Source organism: Echinops telfairi, unplaced genomic scaffold (assembly GCF_000313985.2).
Source record: "Echinops telfairi isolate 266 unplaced genomic scaffold, ASM31398v2 ScPeMD7_18;HRSCAF=68, whole genome shotgun sequence".
Lineage (NCBI taxonomy): Eukaryota > Metazoa > Chordata > Mammalia > Afrosoricida > Tenrecidae > Echinops > Echinops telfairi.
Window position 1 is genome coordinate 74,650,616 of NW_022103915.1, and position 25,401 is coordinate 74,676,016.

Consider the following 25,401-nt stretch of genomic DNA (forward strand, 5'->3'; position numbering starts at 1 on the left):
TGATGTACAAATGCGCTTTACACAATTGATGTGTGTATGGATTGTGATAACAGTTATATGAGCCCCTAATAAAATGTTTAAAAAAAAAAAGATCTTTTAATTAAAAAAAAAAGGTGAGATAAATTAATCTGAGTCTCAGGTAAAAATAACCAGAAGGTACAAATATGAACTTATGATTAATCAGCATGGGATAATAGCAGAAGCCTCCATAAGCATAAAGTCATCCAGAGGTGGGGTGGGAAGAGTTATAAATTTGTTCGTTACTGGTATAGGTCATTCTCTCATGGGGCTCAGTTTAGACAAGTATGTTTAATGTCTTCTAGGTAAACAACATAAACGTTAACTTTGTTTATCTAGAAGGTAGTAAATAAAAGATACTTGTACTTGTTTAACCTCTACAATTTTTTTAGCTCAGATAATTTTATGGGACAAATTTTTTTAATGTTATACATACATATAACTTTCTTGTTGTTAGGTGTTATCGACTTGGTTCCAACTGACAGTGACCCTATGTACAACAGAAGGCAGCACCTCATGGTCCCGCATCGCTGTCGTCATACGTGAGCCCATTGTTGCAGCCTCCGTGTCAATCCGCCTGCCGAGGCTCTCCTTTGCTGCTGCTCTGCTCTTCTACCACGCACGAGGTCCCTTCCCAGGCACTGGCTTCTCCTGATAGCATGTCCAAAGAACACGTGATGCAGTCTCACCAACATTGCTTCTAGAGAGCATTCTGGCTGTGCTTTTTCCAAGAGAGATTTGTTTGTTCTTTTGGTGATTCATGGTACTTTCAATAGTCATCACCAGCACCATCATTCAAATGCATCAGTTCTTCTTCTGTCTTCCTAATTCAGTGTTGAAATTCCATATGCACACAAGGCAATTGAAAATACCATGGCTTAGGTCAGGCCCACCTTAGTCCTCAAAGTAACATCCTTGCTTTTCAATATTCGAAAGAGGTCTTGTGCGGCAGTTATCTTTGTATTCTTTCTACATTCTTTTGATGCTTCTTGTATTGTTCCATATTTTGCCAATAGACTCTTTCATTGTTGCAATGTAAGGCTTCCATTTTTCGTCAGTTATTTCTGTTTAAGATATGCTGAGAATATTCTTCCTTTTTGCACATTTCATTGTAATATTTTACTTTGTCTTCTCAAGCTGCCCTTTGAAATGTTCTGTTCTTTTATCATTTTATAGTCTGTCATTTTCTGGAGGCATTGGCCAAAGGATGCATCTCAAATGACCAGCCTGAGTGATGTCAACCTTTGATTGCTTCACACCCATCCTCTGCAAGGGATGGAAAGACAGCTAAACAGGCAGTGGCCATGTTGACCCCCATCAAGAAAACAACAGCCAGGAGGAAAGCATATCCCTGCAAACCAAGACCCCTGCCCTAGGCACGTGCAGGAATTGACCCGCGTGGATGCCAAGACACATGGCCATCTGCTGGGACTACAGGTGCCCCCAGTGCGACAAAGTGACAAGGATCTTCTTCCACCTCCTTCTGAGAGAGAAACCCACTGCCTACAACCCTCCCCAAATTTCTGTACCTACCACTTGCATTATGAGACAATAAACATCAGTTTTTAACACCAAAAAAACGTTTATTACTATTACACTCAAAAATTAAAGTGAAGTTAAATTTTCTGATGCCAGATGAATTATTAAATGATTGCTCTGAAAATAAGACATCAGTAGATGACATAAAGGAAAAGCAGTTATGTCCCTTGGAAATCTTGTCAAAGCATCTATAGAACACAACACCGAGTTTTTTACCAGTAAAGGCTCTTTTTCAAGAACCTGCCCATTCTCTCAAGTATTTCCTTTCTAATTTATTTAGATCTGCTTAGCTGTTCTAAAGCTAAACATTTAAATATTTATCATTTGGGGGAACCAGTATGATGGATGGAATCCCTGCGAGGTGCAAATTGGGAAGCACTGGTCTATTAACTGAAAGGTTGGTGGCCCAGAACCACCTACAGACAGGCTTGTCTATTTCTGAAAGGTCCTTAAAATCGTGTGGAGTAGTTCTACTCTGCACACCTGGAATCTTTCAGAGTAGGATTCCTCTCCTTGTCAGCTAACAACAGTGTGATGTCTAGTAGAACAATATCAGATCGTTTATTGAGTGCCAAGCATGTACCAACAAAAATTATGGTTCTACACAGTCAAAATGTGCACATGCATTTTTTGTGAATGTCTAGAATAGCAGGGCAAGGTTCTAGATGGATTTCACACCTAGAAGAAGAAAACAGAACTGTTTCACCCAATTCATTAACAGTAGATATACGTTAACTAAAATGAGAAATAACAAAGAGTGAAGTTTATGAATTTCCAAAATGAGGAAACAGTTAAAAATTTGTCCTGAAAGACAGTAATTTGTAAAAGTGAAATTACAGTCTTGACCACCGTACTTTGAAACACAGGGTGACATTTAAAATGGTATAAAATTTCAATGGCTTCATATATATGAGGGCATCAAGTAAATTTAGAAGATGTCATAGGATGTATTTTCAGACCGTCAAAAGACTGAGAAGTTGAAAGATAAGGGCCCTATCAGTGAAGTAAAAGGAATTATAGCCGAAAGAAAACAAAAAATCTTTTAAATTTGACTTTGTTTTCATTGTGAACTAAACGGGGGTTCAAGAAGATTACGGAAGCAGGGCCTAAAACTCTAGTTCCTATTCCCAGTGCAGGATTCCTTAAAATATGTCAGAATCGCATGCTGTTTGAAGACAATAATGTCGACCAGTCCTGCTATGCATTCAAGATGTAAGACTATTTTTGTGAGGTGTGCTTTCTGCCTGGTCCTACGATGTGGCTGATAAAATAAACATAGAAGCGAAACACGATGCGTTAAAAATATTACACGCACATTTCCTTATTCAGATGGTCATTATTGTGGTATAGCCAGAACATCGCCTTCTCCCGGGGTGTTTTTCTAATTGCTTTTGAATTTTGTTTTGCCTTTTTGAGGAGGAAAGCATTCTAAAAATAGAATGCTGTCAAAAAGGCTTGAATTTCTAGGAGGAAATAAAAACCTCACACCTGCTCCCTGAGAAATAAATAGTTCAAAAGCACGACATTTACAATATGTCTTCAGTGCAAAATCCAGCTCCATATATCCACTGCTTAAAGATAGTTGGCCTCCGATTCAGAATAAATTACAGAATTGGGCTTTCTTCTTTATTTTCCTCATTTATGAGGCTGTATGTTCTCTGGTCAAATCGTTGTAGGAGTGCACAGTCGTGCTTTGCTTTATTTCTAACTAGAGCCTCCGTACTGGTCATTAGGGAAAGCGGGCTGCTTGGTTTATCATTCAAACACTTTCAACCTTCACCAATCCGTCAGTCTGAGATTTACAAGAATGCATGCATAGTTAAAGGGAGAAGAAATAACGTTTTCCCTGGAGGAGCTCCAAATCCACTCGACTGAGAAAGAGACAGCCACCAATGGAAGACTCGATTTACCTTTCCAATGACCGGTGAAACCCAGCTCCCTCCAGGAAGCCCTGCAGAAAAGAGCAGCTCATCAGAGCTTCCCACCCATTACCCCTGCTTCCAGTGGAAGAACTTAAAATAATTGAATGGTACAAAAAGCCCACGCATCATCCACAAGGGCTTCTGGGCATAATAAATGATATAACAAGAATCACTTCAGGGGTTTGGTACCTGTAAAAAGATGACTTTTATTCACATCCTGATACAATCCTGTGGCCCAAAGAGTTCAGTGGATTCCTTTATTTGTGCAGCAAGTATTTATTCAGAACCTACCACATGCCGAGTATTACGCTAGGAGCTGAGGAAACAGCAACAACACACACAGACAAAAACTGGTCCTGGTAGAACTGACTTCAAGCAAAGGGAAGAGAAACAAGCACTAAATAAGATACTGCCTTGCAGATGGTGAGGAGCGCTCTGGAGAAAAGCAGAGAAAGGAACTTAAATGAGAGAATACATGTGCCTGACCCCGTGGAAGCACTTACAACTCACGAAAGAGGTTTTCTGTTGTTGCTGTTGTCATTCCATTGACTCATGCTCCGAGAAATGTGTCCTTGGTTCCAGGATTGGAGGCAAGGAAATATTACGCTTTCTTCGTGGGAGAGTAGTAATCTTACCGTGCTACTTCTGAGTAGGTGAACTAATAATAATCTTCATTTATCAAATACTCACTTTGTGCCAATAACTTTATATTAAATGGCTCATTTCATCCTATAAAATTGCTATTCTTCCCATTTCATATGTGGGGAAAATGAGACTCTTAGCAACTAAGATCACAGAGCTCTTAATTCTATGATGGCGTTAAGATTTAAAGGCAAATATGCCTAGTTCCAAAGTTGCAGCACTGTTATAAAAAAAAAAATTCATGTGACAATTGCATCACCACTCGAGTGAATCTTTGAAAAGCAGACTTTGGTTTCCGCAAGCTGGGTGAGAGCAACCAGTAAATTACGACATTCCGCTTGAGTCTCCGGTGTCTGAGCATATATGGTATTTATACAAGGATGGTGGTGAGAGCTAGCATCTAAGAACCAAGAAGAACACCATGTCAGAGACCATGATTTCTGTGTTGTTGTTGTTGTTGTTGTTGTTTTTAAACATATACTTATTTTTATTTATTCAGAAATGCATCGAGAATTCTTTATATGTACAATGTATGTTTATGTACCTTGCATAACCACGAGTCCATATTGTACAACACAACACAATTAACTATGTACATTTTTGTCATTACCTGAGGTTACTCTGATGACTAGCATTGAATGGAATGAGCCAGGGGCGCATAGTCCAGACAGTAGCTGCTGACAGCCAGCCTCAAGCACACTTCCAAATGATCATCAGTCCTGGTGGAACGGTGCTTGGACTTAATGATCTTTATGTGGGAAAAGGCTGACTCACATAATTAAGTAGAGCCGAATAATGCAGTCAAGGAGGTAGCACATTTTCTCATGTTTGGGGACTTTCTCTCTCTGAGTAAGTTCCAGAACTGCTCCTGCGCTCTGGACTTCAGGTGAATGTCGGCTTGTAGTGTCAAAATCTCCCATTCCGTATCTGTGTTGTTTTTTAATGTACAACTAAATAGGTTCACCTCCACAACACATAACACCAAATAGCTCTAAGCAGCTCAAAGAACAAAAGGGGAGAAATCTTGTAACTGAAAATTAACAGAGTGAAGCTTGGGCCCCACTGCTTTGCCAGCTGATTCCTTTTCAGTGCAGGCAGTCCATTATGTTTAAAATTATGTTATCAATGATCTGTCACTAAATTGGTCAAAAGCCATCACGTCTCATTCACCAGCTCGATCCTTCGTGGCAGCGCCGTCGGGTTTGTCGTTGCAGCTGTCTTCGTCTCACTTTCTTTGCAGACCTGTCCGTGGAGCAGAGGGCGCAGCCGCCCTCGGAAGCAGGCACTGCTGTCGAGGTTCTAGAAGCTGCATGCCACACCCACCCGACCCTTGGAAATGCACTCTTCTCTGGCTCCTTGCTGCACTGCCCGCTCCCACCACCACCCTCGTTTTTATTTACATTTTCACTTGAAAATGAAATTTTAAAGTAATAGTCAAGCATAATATCTTTTCAAAGCACCTTTGCACACTTGGTTTCAATTATGCATATAGTCTTCTACCATATGAGGGGTTCCCCCCCCCCAAAAGATTTTTATTTCAGAGCTATGTATTTAAATTTTTTTACTAAACTATCTTATTGCCTTCACAGTACACTTAATACATTTGTCAGATCTGTGATTCCATCCTGGAAACACTTTTCACACTCATCTGTTTGGATGGCTGACAAGCACCTCCCTCGCTTTTTTCCTCACCTTTGTTGTCAAATCACTGCCCTTTCAAGTCACTCTTCACTCTCAGAAACAAAAAGAAGTCACACGAGCAAAGTCAGGCGAGTCAGATGTGTGGGGCAAGAGAGGCACGCTGGTTTTTTGCCCAAACTGGCTCTCTGAAATGGCTGCATGAGCAGGTACCTTGTTGTGGTGGCAAAATCAGTCCCCCTTCTGCCACAAGTCAGGCGTTTTTGGTCGCACACTATTATACAATCTTTTCAGAACATCTAAATAGAAAGCCTGATTAACAGTCTGACCTGGTACAACAAACTCCAAATGCACTCCGAGTCAAGTCAACATTTTCGTCCGTTTGGGAAGGTGATGGACTTCCAGAACGAGGTTTGTCATCATTCAACATTTCACCTTTTTTGAAAGTAGAAAACCACATGAATTTTTCCCATAGCACTATCCTTGTAAGCTGTGTTCAACATCACAACAGTTTCTGTAGCATTTTTCCCAAGCAGGAAACAAAATTTCACAGTTGCACACAGTTCTCTTAAATCGGCCATCAAAAAAAATTGAGGTTTGAGCAAAACTGCTTTTACGAAAAAATTCACCATGACCAGAGAGAACCTTCCCAGGTGACGCCACTGGGTGCACAAACTCAGAGCAAGCTGCTTGATGCTCACCTAGCAGGAAAAATGTGTACTATGAAAGCTCTGCCCTGGGAGCTTTTTCCAGTTTGGAGGGGGGCGGGTACCCACTCATAAAAACAAACAAAAAAGGAACTCACTCACATCAAGTTGATGTCAACTCCTGTGGACCCTATAGCAGGACATAACTGCTCCTATGAGTTTCTGAGACTAACATCTTACAGGACTAGAAGCCCCATCTTTCTCCTGAGGAGCGGCTGGTGGCTATGAACTGCTAACGTTATGGTTAGTAGCAGCCCAAAACATAACCACTACACCACTAAGGCTCCTGACACCAAATAGCACCCTGCTGTTTTAGTTATTTCTAGTTACCACACACAGGCTACCTGCCAGAGTAGCTCTATGATTTCAAAGGATCGTTTCCTTTTAATACACACACACACACACACACACACACACACTCACACTCACACTGGTAAATGCAGTACACTGTTTGAAATAATCACTATGGCTAAATAACTTCAATGCCATGGAGTCTGAGATGAGCTAGAGCCTTAGGAGGGGACTTCCTGGGGGAAGAGTCGATCTGTGACAGGCTTGAGCTGCTGGCGAGGATGACGCCGTGATAGGAGGCTGGATGAGAGCATCAATTATAACCATTCAGCATTAGAAAGCTGACAGGGGCAGCTTCTTGTGAGTGAGCCAGTGAAGCTAACGGATTATTTAAGAAAAACATGTAAATCAGGTGAAAAAGGCAGCTTCGTGGGCAGCCCCAGACTCATACTGTAACCAGATGTGCTGTGCCAGATGTGGTCCTAACAATGAACAGCTAACCAGAAACCAGCTAGGAGCAGAGCCCAGGCAACACAGTGTTACATCTGGGGTAAGTTTTAAGCAGTATACATGTGTGTGTGCCTATGTATCTCTAATTTTAAGTGTTAGACCATTAGTGATGCATTTTTAATTATTCATTACTGATGAAATTATCTGAAACAACCGGTTTTTTTGCTTGTACAATGGTGGATGTGGTGGGATGAGATTACAGCCACGGAGGACAAAGCAAGGTGCTCACCTTTGTGGTTTCATCTTGGGAGAAGGTCCTACACCTCCTGAGACTTCCAAGAGGTAGCAAGGACCCCTTACAGATTTGTCAGGCTCCTATTTATCCACACTTTCCAAAAAATAAAACCAAAAATACTGATCTTTTCATGTGCAGCAAGTGCTATCATCCATATTAATCCTCTACTAAATTATATAAATCTCCGGGTTTGCATTTTTACACAAAGATTAACACAGTCGCTTCCTGTTATGACAGGATGGGTGAGAAACACTTCACCTACCATGAGGGCCAGCGACCAATCGCCAGCATCTCGTGATGTAAACAGAAACAGTGGGTCTGGGCTTCTGAATACTAACCTGGCTGAAACTACTGTGATGGGAAAGAGTTCATTATAAATATTGACTGTAATTCCTTTTTTAATTAAAAAAAAGCATTCATTATTCCTCCAGTAATACAACCTCAGTTTATAGGCTCCAGTCTCCTAGAGCGAGAGAGAGCAGAAAGGAGAAGAAAAAAGATAGCACTGAAAATATCCAGTCAGGATAAAAACTATAGTTTAAATAAAAATTAAATACAGAAGGTGGAAAAGTAATAAAGTAGTAAACAAAGGGCAGGAGAAATAAAATAAACAATGGACCAATGGAATAATTCATTAGTTTGCTTTGTAAAGAAGATCTGGTTTCTCCCCTGAAAGCCATGGTGATGACAAATAAAGCTGACCTATCAAATATCTTCAGATATAATTTAATATGTCCCCCACTGACTACTTCAAAAATGCCGCCAGTTACCATGAACAACACTGGCTCGCCACATTTGGGGTCTTTGCTCTGAATTGCTAGACAACAATGATCTTTTAGATCTTTTGTAGCTTTACAATTTATATTTGAATTGCTTTAGAGTAGGAAAATCAAACTCAAATATCCATAGGCTTCAAGCATTTCCATTCAGGGTATGTGGATGGGCATAGAAGGAACTATGGTGTATTGAAGAATACCAACCACCTCAGGCAGTAAGTTCTTGTCAAGTGAGCCACATTGTTCAATTCTTCTAGAGAAATTAAAATCCACATTTGTGTGTGTGTGTGTGTGTGTGTGTGTGTGTGTGTAGGGGGTCTTCAAAGCACGCATGGAAACGTGGAATTACAATAGGATTTTCCCACAAATGTTTTTAGGCCCTGCGTGGGGGCATGCATGTATTTATTACAAGGGCCTTAAACCCTGTGGATGGAGCTGCTTCTCGGTGTGAAACCGCCCCCTCCACGCTTTCTTTCCAGTAAAAAGTTAGTCTCAGAAACCCCAAGGAGCAGTTCTCCCCTCCTACAAGGTCGCTGTGAACAGCTTGGTATCAGTAAGTTTGGTTTTGATATGGGACTACCTACGTTATATTCAGGGCTCAGTATGAAGCGAAAATATGGGGCTCTCTGCTCAAAAATTAAGAATCTCAAGATAGCACAAAAACTCACTGCAATAGTTAAATCCGACTCGCAGTGACCCTAAAGAAGAGGACTGAACTGTCCTGTGGGCTTCAAGGCTGTCTTTATAGATTAGGATCCTGCCGAGCAGCTGGTGGTTTTGACCGGCTGACCTTGTAGTTAGTAGCTCAAAGTGTAGCCACTCAAGACAGCCATAGCAGAGCATCTAACCGAGCACCAACGCTACGAAGCAGAGGTCACAGGCAAGTGCACAGGTTGCAACCTCTTGAAGTCTGCCCTGGTGAAATACTGAACAAATTGCAGGCTAGGGTTCCCTCACAAATTTCTCGATTCTAGACCATGTCCTAGAACTTCCACAGTTCCCCCTGGTGACTGAAAACACTTGAAGTATTTGCTATATGGCTGAAGAACAAAGAAAGCATGAACCGAGGCTTCCAGGTGGAACAAAGTCTCTCCTTTGTCCTCACTCCGTTTCTAAACCAAATGGAGGAACAGCTGCTGACTACTAGGTACCTGTAGAAAAGGAATCTTCTGTCTTATTAATTCAAAATACCTAAAAATTTGTTGCTAAAGACCTTTAGAAAAGTAATAGTCCTCTGAAAAATCTTCTCCCACACAGCCTGTTGGTAAGAGTCAGAAACGAGCCATCGCCATTGAGGAGACTCCTTGCGGAACACTCAATCTGCAAGCAATTGTTACAGGTCAGACACACCCATACATTCCACGCAACGTGCCCGTCATGGAAATTTATGACAATTAAATCTCATTTTTAACTAACTAAGCATGTTACTTAATTTGCCTGTTTAGAGCAGTGGTTCTCAACCTTCCTAGTGCCGCGACCCTTTAATACAGTTCCTCATGTTGTGGTGACCCCCCCAATCATGAAGTTATTTTCGTTGCTACTTCATAACTGTAATTTTGCTGCTGTTGTGAATCAGGTGACCCCTGTAAAATGGTTGTTCAACCCCCAAAAGGGGTCACAACTCACAGGTTGAGAACACTGATTTAGAGAAATTGTTTCCTGTCGGACGTGCTAATGTTTGTAAGGTTCACCAGGGTACCAGGGTAAGTGGACAAAGCTAGCTGCTCATGGCTGGTGTGACTAAAACATCTACTCCCGTGAGGGTGTGTGTTTCCACCAGGCATGCTGATGGGCATGACTGCTGTAGAAAGTAGTTGATGACGTACTCGCTCCATAATGGGTCTGTCATCTACATGCCACAGTTTCATACGCAGGTTTATGGCAACGGAGATGGACATAGACAATTTAATTGACTACAGTTACTGTATTTTTTTCTCAAACAGTGTGCTTGCCCGCATAAATAACTGGCACACGCATATACACATATACCAGGTGGATACGACAAAATCATGTTAAAGGACTCTGGAACAGGGCACCTTTGCTTATATTGCATATGGCTTGTGATCTCTCCAGAAGTTCACTTTGGCCTTGTTCACCCTCAGTCAATAATCCAAAAATGTTGCCTTTGATATTTGTGGAATAAAGGTGTAGGCCAAGGCCAAGAAGTCACAAGTTGAGTTTGGTAGCACCTCATAATTGGAAATTAAACCACTGGACCTGTGTGTGTGTGCTCTAGGGCAAGCCTAAAGTGGCAAAGTTTCCTGATAGCTGACCAGCCCCCAGGGACATCATATCGAAGATGGGTGGAGGGTTGGGCACCCCGTGGTGCATGAGGCTACCACAACCCAGGTGTGAGGCAGCCCTGAGGCAAATGGAGGCCCCTGTCCACAGGTACACAGGCCCCATGGTGCCAACCCCACCTACAGCCTAGTGATGAACGGTGTAGGTGCACATGTGCCAGCTCCATGGAGCGACGGCAGACCCATCTCACCCAACAGACACACACGGGCTCTCGCACACACATCTGATGGTACCTGTGTTTCAGGAGAATGAAGAAGCCAGAAGGTGACAGCCGGCTAGCCAGCGGATGGGCAGACGGAATGCATGTGGCTGAAGCAGGCCGGCCGTACCTTCTTGAGTGGCCTCTCCAGTTCAGGTGGGCAGATCCTAGCAAAGGCTGTTTGCGGATGTCTCCCTGCCCTGGAGGAAGCAGTTTGCAGAACAGGGATGGAGTCAAATTGGAATACAGGCTGCTTTGAAAACACAAGGACAGCCTGGCAACGATGTGCTGCTAAGAACCAAACCTCCGCATCCACAGGAACCAAAGAAAGACTTGACAGTAACTTTACTGAACAGGGGAAGAAAAAGAAATTGAAGCCTAAACATGAAGAAAAAGGATGAAATGCTTATGAAAATACTTGCATGAGGCTGTGTGGTATACAAAACCACACAACATGTGCATTATTTGACGAAAAATACACTAAACTTATCAGAATAGTTTCTACCATGAAATGCAAACAACCACATTAGCCTTGTCCACACACAAGGTTCTAATCCAAGCCCAAACAGGAAAATGCAAAGCTACTACACAATGTGATGGGCTTATCTTCATACATGGACCATAGATTGATATGCACCTACACATATGTATGGAAACCATCCATTTCTATCAGCACATAGAACAGAAGTCAACAGAAGCAGAAATATAATTCCAGTATCAGAAAAACTAAGTTATTCTACTACAATTTTCATTGTCATCTCTCCCTGAATAAAGCAGAGGAGGGGAGTTGAGTCTGTCTTGTTTACTGTTACGATACCCTGACAATTCCTGGCACACAGCAGGCTCTCGACAAATTTGTTGACTTGAATAGAATCCAACAGATCAACATATATTACCCTTTACTGATTCAAGGATTGAAAATAGAAGGAAATCAGAGACGTACAGCAAGGCCATCAACTTCCCTAAATTCCCTCTGGTCTTTTTATTCCTTAATTGGAGCCCAACTCCCATAATCACTCCAACTTAGCAACACTATTGTTTTCCCATCAGAAATTTTGTCCCTGTATCTCATGCAGCCCCAAGCTCAGGCTTCCTTGCAAGAGGCTTGGACAAAGGTTAATTCCTTCCCAGAACTCAAAGAGGCTAATAAGCCCTGTGGAATAATATTTCAAAGTGTTCACCATACTGGGATCAATATCAATGTGCTGTCAGTGCATGCATTAGCCCCGCAGTCAAACAAAGAACAGCCTTTAGAGCCCAACAGTGACGCTAGATGTATACGGCTGGTGAGGGGCAAGATGATGCAGGGATGACTCTATCCATTCTCCTCAAACACGAGGCTTCCGGGATGTTGCCCGATACTTTGTCAGGATAGGCAATGTTCCGATTCAGCCACAGCTACATTTAGCAAAGTAAATCTTCCCTTCATCTTCTATCTGGAATCCAGAAGATAGATTCAGAGTCTATCATCCAGGCTGGGAAAGCACTTTCTCTTTTGTATTTTTTGCCTGGTATTGCTAGAAAATGCAGATATCTAAAAGTTAGCAGAGCAATACAGGTGTGGCTGATGAGAAAGGTACAATAAATCTGAATCATAAGCTGTGCTTTTAGTGCAACTCCATCATTTGTCTGAGAGAAAAATATGCTAAGCAAGCGTGGTAGCAAGAGACTAAGCATCAATCCTGCAGTACTTAAAATATCCAGGGCCAGAGACAATATTAATATCTGACCTAGACCTATGCTGTGCCTACACCAAAATCAGCCTTGGTGCTGTACATGAGATTTCATTATACATGGGAAATCTAATTTTCTGATGAGAATGAAGAGGGGCGGGGTGCATGCGATAGTCTGAAGATGACTGGTCGCTATGAGATGCAAAATCAAGATTGCACAAAAGGAAGGCAATGGAGGGTCGCATCTGGGCTTCCCAGTCAGATCGCACTGCTTTGTAATGAGGGCCAAAGACTTCTTAGCTCTAGATTCGTAGTCATGTTGGTTAACTTGGCTAACACTTGGTTTCTGCAAAATGTGAATATGTACCATTTAGCCCCAGTGGCATGGCGGATTATGCATTGGGCTGCTAACTGCAAGACCAGCAGTTAGCAACCACCAGTCACTCCTCAGGAGAAAGATGCGGCTTTCTACTCTGATAAGGCTGAGAGTCTCACAAACCGGCTGGGTGGTTCTACTCGGCCCGGTAGGGTTGCTAGGAGCTGGAATCAGCTCAATGGCAGCCAGTTGAGTGGCAAAGTTGTATTCTCCCTCATCATGCCTGATAGATAGTAAGTACTGAATCAATGATAACTGTATAAGGAGCCCCGATGGCCCAGTGGATAGGTGCTTGGTTGCTGACCAAAAGGTTCTTGGCTGGAATTCACGAGCGCTCCACAGGATAAGGTTGCGGGGGTCTGTTTCCTCACAGAGTACAGCCTTAGAAGCCCTGTGGGGCAGTTCGACTGGCCTATTGGCTCTTTCTGAGTGGGAATCAATTCTACGGCGAAGGGTTTGGGTCCTGTGGGAGTGGTGGCATTTGCCATTGAGATTTTATAATTCCTGGATTTTATATTAACTAGATTTTCTAGTTAATCTGCAAAGGAATAACACGCCCGGACTTTGTATTTCAGTAACTCCCAAACTCCCGGCTAACAAGTCGATTCCGTGATGACCCTATAGGACAGGGTAGAACTGTGCCTGTGGGTTTCTGAGACCGTAACTCTGTAAGGGGGTAGAAAATCGCAAACAAACATATAGAGGAGGCTTGCTTCTTGAGACGCTGCCATGGTCTTAACTAGGTCACACAGGAAACTGGGTCTGGACGATCTTTAGTCATTGTTGTCAAACAAAATTGTTGAAATTCTGGAAAGTTTCCGTGAGACCCCAATAAATACAGCCATAGAGCAATCTCTTTACCCATCTCCCGTACACACACACCATTCACCCTTTGGGGATATATTAAAACTAAGGCAACTGAAATAGGCTTAGCCAGTAATTAAGACACTCAGTTAATCAGAGGCAAGGCTGTGGTCCTCTGCTAAGAAAGGGAGCACGGATGAGATGACAGCTCCCATTACTGGGGCTTTGTCCTCCAGCAGCAGGGAGAGAGCACAAAAGCACAAAGTTGGGGACTCAAAGTGCACTTTGAACAGTTGGGGAGGAAAAAGAAAAAACGCACAGGCTCGTCTGAACTGGGCAAATGTTCCTTCCACCAGATGACTGCGTCAGCCCACACCCACCAGCCGCTCCTCTCTCCCTCCACCTCAAAGCATGACTCCACTTTTTCAAGCACCACTCTGCAGAAGCTGGTTTCCGGGACCTCTGAGAACTGTACAAATCACCCATGATGAAGCAGCTGAGTGCATGGCCAGACAAAAGAGACAAATTAAGCAGATCGAAATTTCATTAAAATTCTGCCTTTGGTGATTTCTACCACTAGCAATACATGCTAATTAGCAAGTCTTTGCAGGTGCTTTTCCTGGAGATTGAATACTTATATTAAAAAATTATCTAATACAACCGGAGTAATCTGCCCCGACTTCTAATTCATTCACTAGACAGACACGTTCCCTTCCCCCATCCCTATCCAGCACGCCTCCTCGTCACCTTAGTGCTTCTGACTTAGCTGTGCTCACACCCAGCAGTCCCAGCAGAGCCCTCTGCTCGCATTATACAACATTCAAAAGCAGGCAGTGAACATTCATGCTCCTAAGTGCTTGAGATAAAGCAAGGCTGAACTGACCTCTCCCATCCCTTACAGCTCCACGTCAGCCAAATACACTTAAAGGACTGAGAGTCGCATGTGTCTGATGTGGTAAAAACAAACTAATTAACATCCAAGGTCTTTCATTGCAGTTAGTGCCTGATGGGACCAGTATGTCGCCTGTGTTTTAAAAAAAAAAAAATCACTCCAAGCTAGCAAGGGGTATTGCATCTCTTGCTTCCATGTCATCTCTCTTAATAGCCCAAAGGACAACAGCATGTGGGTGACACTCTTTCCTGTAAGACTTTTCGAATAAACACTATCAACTTGGCAGCACAGAGCCAAAAGACCACTCCCTGATTCCAAGTGGACATATTGATCAATTGAACTGGCATGTGCCTCCTCTTGTCTTCCCCTTTCACAGCAACCAGCTGTACCGGAGAGATCCATTTCCATTTCCCAAAACAAAAGACCAGACACAGATCCTGATCGCTCACACTCAGACCATGCCTTTAGAAGAAAAGAAGAGGATGATGCCTAAAAGCAGAGCGAGCCGTGAAATGGAAAGGCTATGCGATTATGTGGAGTTTCAGAACTGAGTTCAGGTTGAGATGGAGTCCTGAGACATGTATTCCCCACCATCATGAGGACCCTGATAATACTCCTCAGACCAGATTTTGGTTAAAGTTTAACAAGGGCTAGTGATGCCTGGGCCACTGATAGAGGCTCTCCCCAGGGTCACACCTTCACAGCAACTGCCGCAGGAAGGATGCTTCTTCCCATCGCACTCTCAAGTCAGCGAGCAAACAACTCCGGCTATTTTAGAGACTAACTAGTGATGGAAAAAATGTCCCGGCAGTCTTTCCACGAACTATGAAGGGCATGGGCTGAAGGACTACATATAAATCATACGGCTCAGGTCATTTCCTCTGCTGCCGGTCTTTATGTTTTTAAGTAAATTCTCTCTCGAACATGCAAGAAATTCCTTCTCACATCAGGGCGAGGTCAAATGCTTATTCAGCATTCGTCCCTTGCCATGAAGAAGCTGTAACCCAACCAACGTATACATACTGAATTTCAGGCTGCAAATTGCTAAATATTTCATAAATCACCAGTACAAATAAGGGACCAATTAGCTCTGCCCCATAAAAAAGGAAATGTATACCTCTATAATGTTTCAGTACAGCAAACTACTTATTTCAGAGCCCATTGGAGGTTCTGCGATAGAAAACCATCTTATGTTTATGAACAATTCAACAAGGACACTAAAAATAACACACATAGGTGGAGCAAGACTAATCCGGCATATTTTGATTCCTATGAGACTCTAAAAACCTTTGTCTTAAGCCAGAGGCCTGAAAAGCAGATTTAGGTAAAACAGCCCTTCTTCCCCTAGTCCATTTTAAGCAACCTCCCCCCATCTCCGCCTTAGCAGACACCGATTAACCAGCAAAACAGCCCTGCAATTAAGGCCCGGACACTGAGAACTCACCATCTCCTTCTCCCACCATCCTCTTTTGATGTTTACGGCACATCTGTAGGATGCAATACTAGGAGATGCCTTGTTTGACCTGCTGCATGATGCTGTGACATCAGTTCAGATGATGCAGCTCATTATGGGAAAGACTGCTGTTGCTATGGCAACTGGGATGTGCTAGGAATCCTTGCTGCATTTCCAGTGGCGCCTGAGACAATACGGAAGCCCTGTAAGAAACAGACGATATGCAAAATTGAGACCAAAGGAAGGATAATTTCTCACCGGACTAAAAATCCATAGGTTTAAAGGGGATTTCCCTGAAGGCACTTTGGAAAAAACTAAAAATTACCTCCTCTTTTGTTTTGTACATTTGAGAGAAAAAGTAGGAAGAGAATATAGATTTAGTACTAAGCAAATAAAAACTCAAATGCACAATGCTTCCCTGTTAGGCAATGGGGTCCTTCTGACCCCGCCCCCGCCACCCCCCCCACCCCACCCCCGTCTGGAGAACATTAGGATACCTACTTTAAAGTTATTAAAAGGAGGTATTATTTGTTCATCTGTCAAAGACCAAAAAAAGGGAGAGCAAAAAAATCAAAAATGAAATTTAAGTAGCTGAGGAAGAGTCACTGACTCTAAAATAAATAGGTTTTACTTCTCAAACCCCAGGCCAGCAGAGACTGCCGGATCATGTCTACTGAAGGAGACCAGTCCAAAGAACCTTCGCAGGCACAGGAGCCCCAGCTCTCGCCCGACCATCAGACGGGCACGTGATCAGAAGTTTTGAGTGTAGAAGGTACACCACTCCACTCTCAACTTCTACAACGCCTTTCCTTGGCCTGCAGAGAGCCCCATCCACTCGAGACCCCAGAACAGATTAGAACCCGCACGAGACTCTTTCCTGGGATCAAACATGGCAGCTGGAACAAGTGTCAGACGTCCTAGAATGTCCTGAGTCACTGGCATTCCAGACATTGGGGCTCTCTCCTCTTCTGAGCAATGACACTGTCTACGGCACATGAGGGAATTACTCATGCCCTCCGCTCAACACCTCCCCTGCCCACCTCCCCCTACACACACACACACACACACACACACACACACACAGAGCTGTATGAAAAGCCATATTTAAACAAGCCACACTGAGATGTTTCTCTAGTTGGTAAAAACAAAGCAGACCTAAAACAACTGCTTTTTTCTAGTCCTGGGCAAAAACAAACATATGTGCTTAGAATTGGTGGGGGGAGGGGAGAGACATGGGGAGAGCCCATCTTGTGCATATTTAATACTCTAGGCCTTGGACAGAGGTGCACGGAATCAAGCTGACCTATATCTTCTCTACCTTCACAACACTGATGAATAACAACATTCTGCAAGCTCCAAATTTCACGATGACTTCGCTGTCGGGTCCCACTTGAGATTTTAAATGGAACTATTAACCCACAATGTGTGTGTTGAGGGTAGGTGGCAGAAGGAATTCAGGCAGAGCCTCTGTAAATAGGAGCTGATAAAATGCCTGAGAGGTGCCAAGACCCGAGCAGGGGGCACAGTGAGCCGTGCACATAACAGCCCCGTCTCAGAGAGGAAGCCAGGATTGTTTTTGTCTCGCCTAATGAGAAACTGGGGGACTAAACATAGCAAGGGGGAAGGCTGCCTACCCAGGTCACTGTCGCTCCTGGCAGCAGGGGCAGAGCCTGACTCCCACTCTTTATTTCAGACCACATGCTGCCCCAAGGGAGCTAACAGGCAGTCACGGCACAAAGCACACTGGCCTAATGGTACAGAAATCTGGGAGTTACTGTGAGCTCCTCCAGTGAGCACCTGTGTGACACTCGGTCAATCCATTAACCTCTCTGGACCTCAAGTCCATCCTATGCAGATGATGGCTTTAGCTAATGACGATGGTTTTCAAGGTTCCTGTTAGTAGGGAAACCCTTCTTCTACTGATACAGAGCAAAGCAGGACTCATCTGGCTGAGGAGGGATAAAAAGTTCAAAGTGAAGACCAATGGGCTCTCCTCGGCCACTGTCCCCTCCCCCACTTCATCTTTTACGAAGACTTCTAAGAAGTCCTCAGCCTCTGGACAAGATGGAGTGAAAAGTGCACTTCTAGGACAAGATGGACAAGCCTTTCCGTGGTTCCATAAAGATGAGATGATTGGAGACGAGAGGGTGGAGGTTGAGAGAATGAATAAATGCTGAGTGCTGAGATCTAGAAAAGAGGGGTCTGGGCTTTGTCAAAATGGTCGTTTACTTGGTAGAAAGGAATGGATGGCTCATCAAATCTGAAGCCAGGTCAGACTTTGAAGTGCCTGACCTGGCTAAACCGCTGGTCACAAATTGTCCCCAATTGGCTCTAAATGGAGACCCTTGAATAGCAGGAGCAAACCATGAGTGTTTTCTTGTCTCGTGCATGTGCCTATAGAACTCACCCTGACCTTTCCAGGGACCCCTCTCCCCCCACATCCTGATCTTAGGGGACTGGTTTGCAGGTTGCACACCACATCACGTACCTAAAAAGCTTCTTGGAAACTGGCATTAGTGTAGTGTCAGGTCTTGTTGATACTGTCATTTCAGCTGGGTCACAATTCATGGTGGCCACATGCATGATGAGATTAAACCATTGTGACCCATCGGGCTTTCATTGGTAAGCTTGTCCAAAGCCGCTCAAGCCTTTCTTCCTAGTCTTAGTGGGTAGCTCTACTGAAACCCTGCTCAACATAACACACAAGCCTCTACTGCTAGACAAGTGAGGGCTGTGCTTGAGCTCTGTTGGTCAGTGCAGGGGTAGTGGTTCTTTAATGTGCTCTTCTAACCGACGTCTCTAGAACCCCCATCAAGCTGTCTTGTCCTACAGGGGCCTGGGTAAGACAGCGGGGGAAGGCACTGATAGGATTCATTGTGACTAGCATTCTGCTGGGTATAAAACAAGCCCTCTGAGAAGCAGGAGAGGAAATCTCACTATCAGTAAGAGCCAAGAGTGAAGTGTACCCTTTGGACCATGAGATCCCTGTGCAATGAACCTCCCTGATCCAGAAGACAGCTTTGACATGTGAGTGTGGCAGAGAAGCAGCTGCAGAACCAGGAACCGAAGCATGAGATAGCGTGGTGGACTTCCCAGACCACAGAGCAAGTAAAGCCCAGTGCTTTGGGGCAGCATGCTGGCTTTTAGAATGAGGTACCTCTGGGCACTAACTGGGTGAGGTGGCCTTGCTGGCCCATAGAGGAAGCTGAGTAACTTCAGGTTACTGGAATGGAATGCCGGTGAGCACTTCATCCAGGGAACTGGGATCCCTGACCCATGAAACTGGAACTCAGTGTTTCGAGGTTGAGGCTTATAGGGGAGTGGCATGCCCCTTGGGTATTTATTAGTAGCTCTAAAATAACGTTGTAACATGTCCTGACTGAACAATTACATCCTCAGCATGTCTCACCTGCATTGTAGCCTATTAACTTCCTTTAATAATAAACCCTTTAATCATGAATATTGTGAGTTCTGTGTGACCATTGCAATGAATTATCAAACTCAGTCACTGCAAAAGTGTATGCTGTGTAAGAACAGTCAGGAATCAAATAAGTCTCCCAGGTGGACGGTGAGAATTCTAATGAGCCATCACTCATCCCAAAGAGAAGGGCTCTTTGCTTTTACTTATACATATAGCCATGCAGACTCTGAACTCTGGATTAAAAGGAACAGCAAGTAGTCTTCAAAGTATGTACAGCTCCCAAGGAAGTTCTACCCCCTTAACACCCGCTTCAGAGGAGGCCAGGAAAGGTCATGAGCAAGTGATTCTCCCAGAGGACAAAGCCAGGGCCACGGAGAACATGAGTTTCTACTGGAGAGAAGCTAAGGCCAAGAGTCTCACACCAGAATGACTGTAAGGTTTCAGAACTTCTGTGGGTGGTGGACCACTGTGTCTCCCATTCTGCCCTTTCTGAACGAGAGTGGGTATCCTGCTTTGCTTCACCACTGTATGCTGGCAGGGACAGGAGGCAGGGAGATAGGTAACGTGTCCATGGGGAGTCATCCCAGACCTGATGGAGAAGGCAATGCACCATGCAGAAACACTGAACTTTGAACTCAATGTAGATACCAGAAAAGTCTTTGGGTTGCACCCTTGAGACGAAAGTGTGTACAATAATATACACACACTGGCTTCAACAATGAGCTCAAACATAACAATGCTTGTGAAGATAGCATATGACTGGGCAGGGCTTGATTTTGTTTTACATAGTGTCACTATGAGTTGGAACCAATCTGACAGCACCTAACGCCACCACCATTGTATGGGGCAAAGGAAATGAAGGTTTGTTTAGGGACCAGAGAGATGACATGTGGCAGCTACAGTAAGAGCTCATCGTTGCAGTCCTTACGTCAGTCCATCTCAATGAGAATCTTCCTATTTTCCTCTGACCCCCTACTTTATTAACAGAATTCTCTTCTCCGGGGCTGGTTCTAATAACATGTCTGAAGTGTGTGAGATAAAAGCTCACCATCTTTGCGTCTAAAGAGTATTCTGCCTGTATATCTTCCAAGACAGATTTGTTCATTCTTTTGGCTGTTCATGGCATAATCAATATTCTTTGTCAACACTACAATTCAATTGCATCAATAATTCATTAGTCGTCTTTATTCCTTATCCAACTTTCCTATACATATGAGGGGGTTGAAAATACCATGGCGTGGGTTAGGTACACCTTGGTTCTCAACGTGCATCCTTACCCAACCCAGAAGTAATCTGATCCCTTGACTGCTGCTTCCAGAGCACCGATTGCTAATCCAAGTAAAAGGAAACTCTCGATCATTTCAGTGGTTTGCCTTTGTATCATGCTGCTGCTTATTGGACCCGTTGTGAGGATGCTTATTTTATGCAGCTGTGTAATCTGTACTGAAGATTACAGTCTTTTACCTTCATCAATAAGTGCTCTGAGTATTTCCCACTTTTAACAAGCAAGGTTGTATTATCTGAATATTGCACGTTATTAATGATTCTTCCTCCAAGGTTGATGACAGGCTTTTTTTTTTTTTTTTTAAAACATTTTTATTAGGGGCTCATACAACTGTTATCACAATCCATACACACATCAATTGTGTAAAGCGCATTTGTACATCATTCTCAAAACATTTTCTCTCCACTTAAACCCCCGACACCAGGTCCTCATTTTTCCCCTCCCTCCCCGCTCCCCCCTCCTTCATGAGCCCCCGATAGTTTATAAATTGGTATTTTGTGATGACAGGTTCTTCATGATCTACTGAGCAAGCAGATTAAGCCTGGTGAAAGGACGCACACTAACGCACACCTTTTCTGGTTTTAGACCATGCATTATGCACCCCCTTGTTCTGTCTGGACAACTACCTCTCAGTCTATGTACAGGTCGGTTCCATACTGAAGAGAGCACAATTAAGCATTCTGGAATCCCCATTTTTCTCAGTGTTATCCATGATTCATATCCCATACAGTCAAATGACTATGTAACCGATAATAAAACAAGTATACAGCTTTCTGGTATTTCTGCTTTCAGCCAAGTTCCACTTGACATTAGAAGGACAGGAAAGAAAGAAGCCAAAGTGGATGTCAGAAGAGACCCAAACTTGCTCTTCAATGCAGAGTAGCTAAAATGAAAGGAAGAAATGATAAGCTTAAAGAACTGAACAGATACTTTAAAGAGCAGGTCAAGACCACAAAATAAAGTGCCATAATGCAATGTAGAGAAGAAAGCCTGGACCTACAAACCAAAACACACACACACACACACACACACACACACACAAAGAACACACACACAAAGAACACACACAGGAGTTTCTCAAGCTGAAAGAACTCAAGAAAATATGATGATGACGCAGCTGTGAGTTGTTGTTAAGGGGGTCAATTGTGAGTGCCATCCTCCTGGCTGTAAAATAAATCATCTCGGAATCAGTTGGAGGATTCTCAATACCAGCAAGAGAGGAGTCAGGAGTGTAATATGTCCTTTGGGCCCTGAGATCCCCGAGCATTGAACCTCCTTGCTCCAGGGTACAGCTTCAACACCAGAGGAGTGACAGAGGAGCATCAGCAATAGGGCCAGAAACTTAAGCATGAGAAATACCAGTGGATTTCTCAGCCCACAAATCAAGTAGAGCCGAGTGCTTTGGGGCAGGAGGTGGGCTTAGAGAGCAGGGTAGTTGAGTTAGTTTATTGTGCCAACCTAGCTGATAAACACATGTGGGGTTAATTAAAGGGTGGAGGGATAAATGGCTTGGTCAGCCTCGCCTTTCTAGTTCTCGAGTCTCTTACTTTGTGATGATCGGACTAGGGTGCAGCTTTAGCCAGTTCCTGCTTCAGCTGGCAAGGCTCACTTCCTGCAAGACATCCCAGAGAAGAAGCTGCATGGACCTACCCCAATGCAGCCCTGGGTGCTGGAGCAGCCGTGTGGAGACCCCTGCCAGCGCAGAGATGCTTACACATTCACTGGTTCAGCTGTCCGCCTGAAGTCGGCGTCATAGTGTGTGTTTTGTGAGGTGGAGGAAGACTTTGTGGATTGGTGTTGGACTTAAGGGCTAATGTTGGACTTGTGGGCTTGGGCAGCACTGGGTTGGGATGTTTTCTTATATGCATTTTCTTATACATGAGTGTTGGGGGGTTTGCTTCTCTGAAGTACCCAGACTAGCACAGTAGTTCTGAATACTTAACTGTGGGAGCTGGGCTTGGCTGACTCACAGAGCCAGGGCTGAGTGCCTCTGGGTTGAGACTTGCAGGGAAATAGCATGTTCTTTTAAACTGTTAATGTTGTTAGGTACTGTCGCATCAGTTCCAGCTCATAGCAACCCATGGACAAAAGAACAAAACACTGTCTGTTTCTGTGTCGTCCTCATAATTGTTCTTATGTTTGAACCACTGTGTAAATCCATCTTGTTAAGGGTCTTCCTTTTTTTCAGCCTGAAGTAGGGACTACAACTCAAATAAAGAAAACCCAAGTCCTCACAACTGGGCCAATAGGTAACATCATGATAAATAGAGAACAGATGGAACTTGTCAAGAACTTCACATAAGATCCACAGTCAGTGCTCATGGAAACAGCAGTCAAGAGATGAAAAGACACAAAGCATTTGGTACATCTGCTTCACAAGACCTCTTAAAAATGTTGAAAAGGCTTGAGGATAAACAAGCGGCCATCTAGCAACAAAGCCCACATGGAAGACGCACACCAGCCTGTGTGACCACGAGGTGTCAAAGGGATCGGGTATCAGGCATCAAAGAACAAAAAGTCATATCATTGTAAATAAGGGTGAGTGCAGAGTGGAGACTCAAAACCCATCGGTAGGCAACTGGACAGCCCTTACTGAATGGTTCTGGAGAGGAGATGAGCCAGTCAGGGTGCAGGGTAGCAACGATGAAACATATAACTTTCCTCTAGTTCTTAAATTCTTCCTCCCCCCACCCACCCCACTATCATGATCCCAATTCTACCTTCCAAGTCTAGCTAGACCAGAGAATGTACATTGGTACAGATAGCAACTGGAAACACAGGGAATCCAGGACAGATGACCCCCTTCAGGACCAGGTGTGTGAGTGGCAATACTGGGAGGGTAGAGGGAGGGTGGGTTGGAAAGGGAGAACCGATTACAAGAATCTACTTATAACCTCCTCCCTGGGGGATGGACAACAGAGAAGTAGGCAAGGGGAGACGTTGGACAGTATAATATATGACAAATAATAATTTATGAATTATGAAGGGTTAATAAGGGAGGGGGGAGGGAGAGGGAAAATGAGGAGCTGATATTAAAGGCTCAAGTAGAAGGCAAATGTTTTGAGAATGATGATGGCAACAAATGTACAAATGTGCTTGACACAATGGATGGATGTATGGATTGTGGTAAGAATTGTACGAGCCCCCAATAAAATGATTTTTTTTTTAATCCTAAAGCAAGGATGTTACTTTGAAGACTAAAGTGCGCTGACTCAAGCCATGGTATTTTCAATTGCCTCATATACATGTGAAAGATCAAAAAAGAACAAGAAAGACTGACGAGGAATTAATGCATTTGAATTATGGTGCTGGCAAAGAATTTTCCAAGTTTTTCCAAGTACCATTGACTGCCCCAAAAAATCTGTCTTAGGTTCTTAATATCAACCCTAAATGAGCTTTAGAATATTGCCCAAGGAGGGCAGAGGCCTGTCTGCGGGCACAGTAGAGACGAAACTGTCCTGATTGGACAACTGTTTCCTGAGCATTTCTCACCTGAACTGTAACCTCAATTCAGCTCACAGTAACTCGTAGCTGAATCACCAAAATATCAAAATACTTCAATCAAACAGGAGTTGCCTTTTGAGAAATGAAAGCAAAATGAAAAATTATAATAGCTACAAACTTCCCTACTACACCCCATAATAATTAGCAGCATCTGTGAGTTCTGTGTGGTCACTACAATGAATTATTGAATGCAGCTGGAAAAAGGGAAAGAACTGTGGGACAGGGCAAGGGGCCTTAGCCAATCAGTTGAAAGCAACAATTTAAGAGCAAGAATGTAAGATATCCTGCCAAAATGTCTAGCCTGGAGAGAGCTCCTGGGGAAAGCAAATGGAGCACGTGTGTCCAACCTAAGGGTTTGCAACTTGGCCGACAATGGGAAGCTGGAGGAGTTGAAGGTGAGGATAATGGCCAATAAATCACTAACTACCAGAACAGACCAGGGCAGCAGCACAGCGCTGCATTGAGTCTGCTCCCTTGGACATACGGAAACCGTTCAATTCTCACTGCAACTGGGAGTGCCAGGGCAGCAGAAGAGGACTCAGGATGGTCTGCTCTCTGCTGGCCAGGAGGAGATTGTAAAAGCCCTTCTGGCAAAAGGTGCTCAAGTGAAAGCTACCAATCAAGATGGCTGCACTCCCCTACATCACGAAGCTTCCCAAGAGACACGTGATTGCTGTCATGTGACGTGAAGGTGGGGTTAATGCAGATGCTAAAGACCAATTGAAGCTACAGCAATGCACCGGGCAGCAGCCACAGACTCTTATCCCGTGATGAAGAGAGAGTGGAAGAGAGAAGCTGCCGGTGCCCCACGGAGCAAGAACATTGAGAAGAAGGAAAATGCATCCTGCCAGCCGCCAAAGTGGTTTCCGTTGAATACTCAAAAGAACGGTGCAAGGTTAAGCAGCTTGGATTTATTCTTTGTGTGTTTTGTGTGCCCCCCACCCCACCCCCAGTGTTCTGGAAATGTATTATTGCACAAGGCCCTCTACAAATATTTTCTCACCCTCAAAGTCTTAACAATCATTGAACAGTCTTTCTGCTGTGGTGTTTGTTCTGTTTACAACCTCCTTTCCAAGCACTGAGCAAATGTTGGAATTATTCAATTGTTATTACCCTATATTAAATTTGTTAATTTTGAGCAAGTGATTCTGCTGCTGTTGTGAGTCTTCAACACCCACGCATGCACCCTCTACCCCTCCCTCACCCACTCACCCC

At 43.8% G+C, this 25,401-nt stretch overlaps 1 protein-coding gene and 1 pseudogene across 1 annotated transcript in view; one reads left to right on the top strand and one right to left on the bottom strand.

The window, feature by feature from the left end:
- The window catches only part of AKAP6 (A-kinase anchoring protein 6), a 524,185-nt gene extending 508,150 nt beyond the window's left edge, over positions 1-16,035 (bottom strand). Inside the window, exon 1 of the mRNA XM_004698937.3 lies at positions 15,968-16,035. The gene's annotated coding sequence lies outside the window, so the exon portion shown is untranslated. The remainder of the gene's footprint in view (positions 1-15,967) is intronic.
- A 607-nt stretch (positions 16,036-16,642) lies between these two features.
- LOC101648821 overlaps positions 16,643-25,401 on the top strand; it is a 37,713-nt pseudogene continuing 28,954 nt past the window's right edge.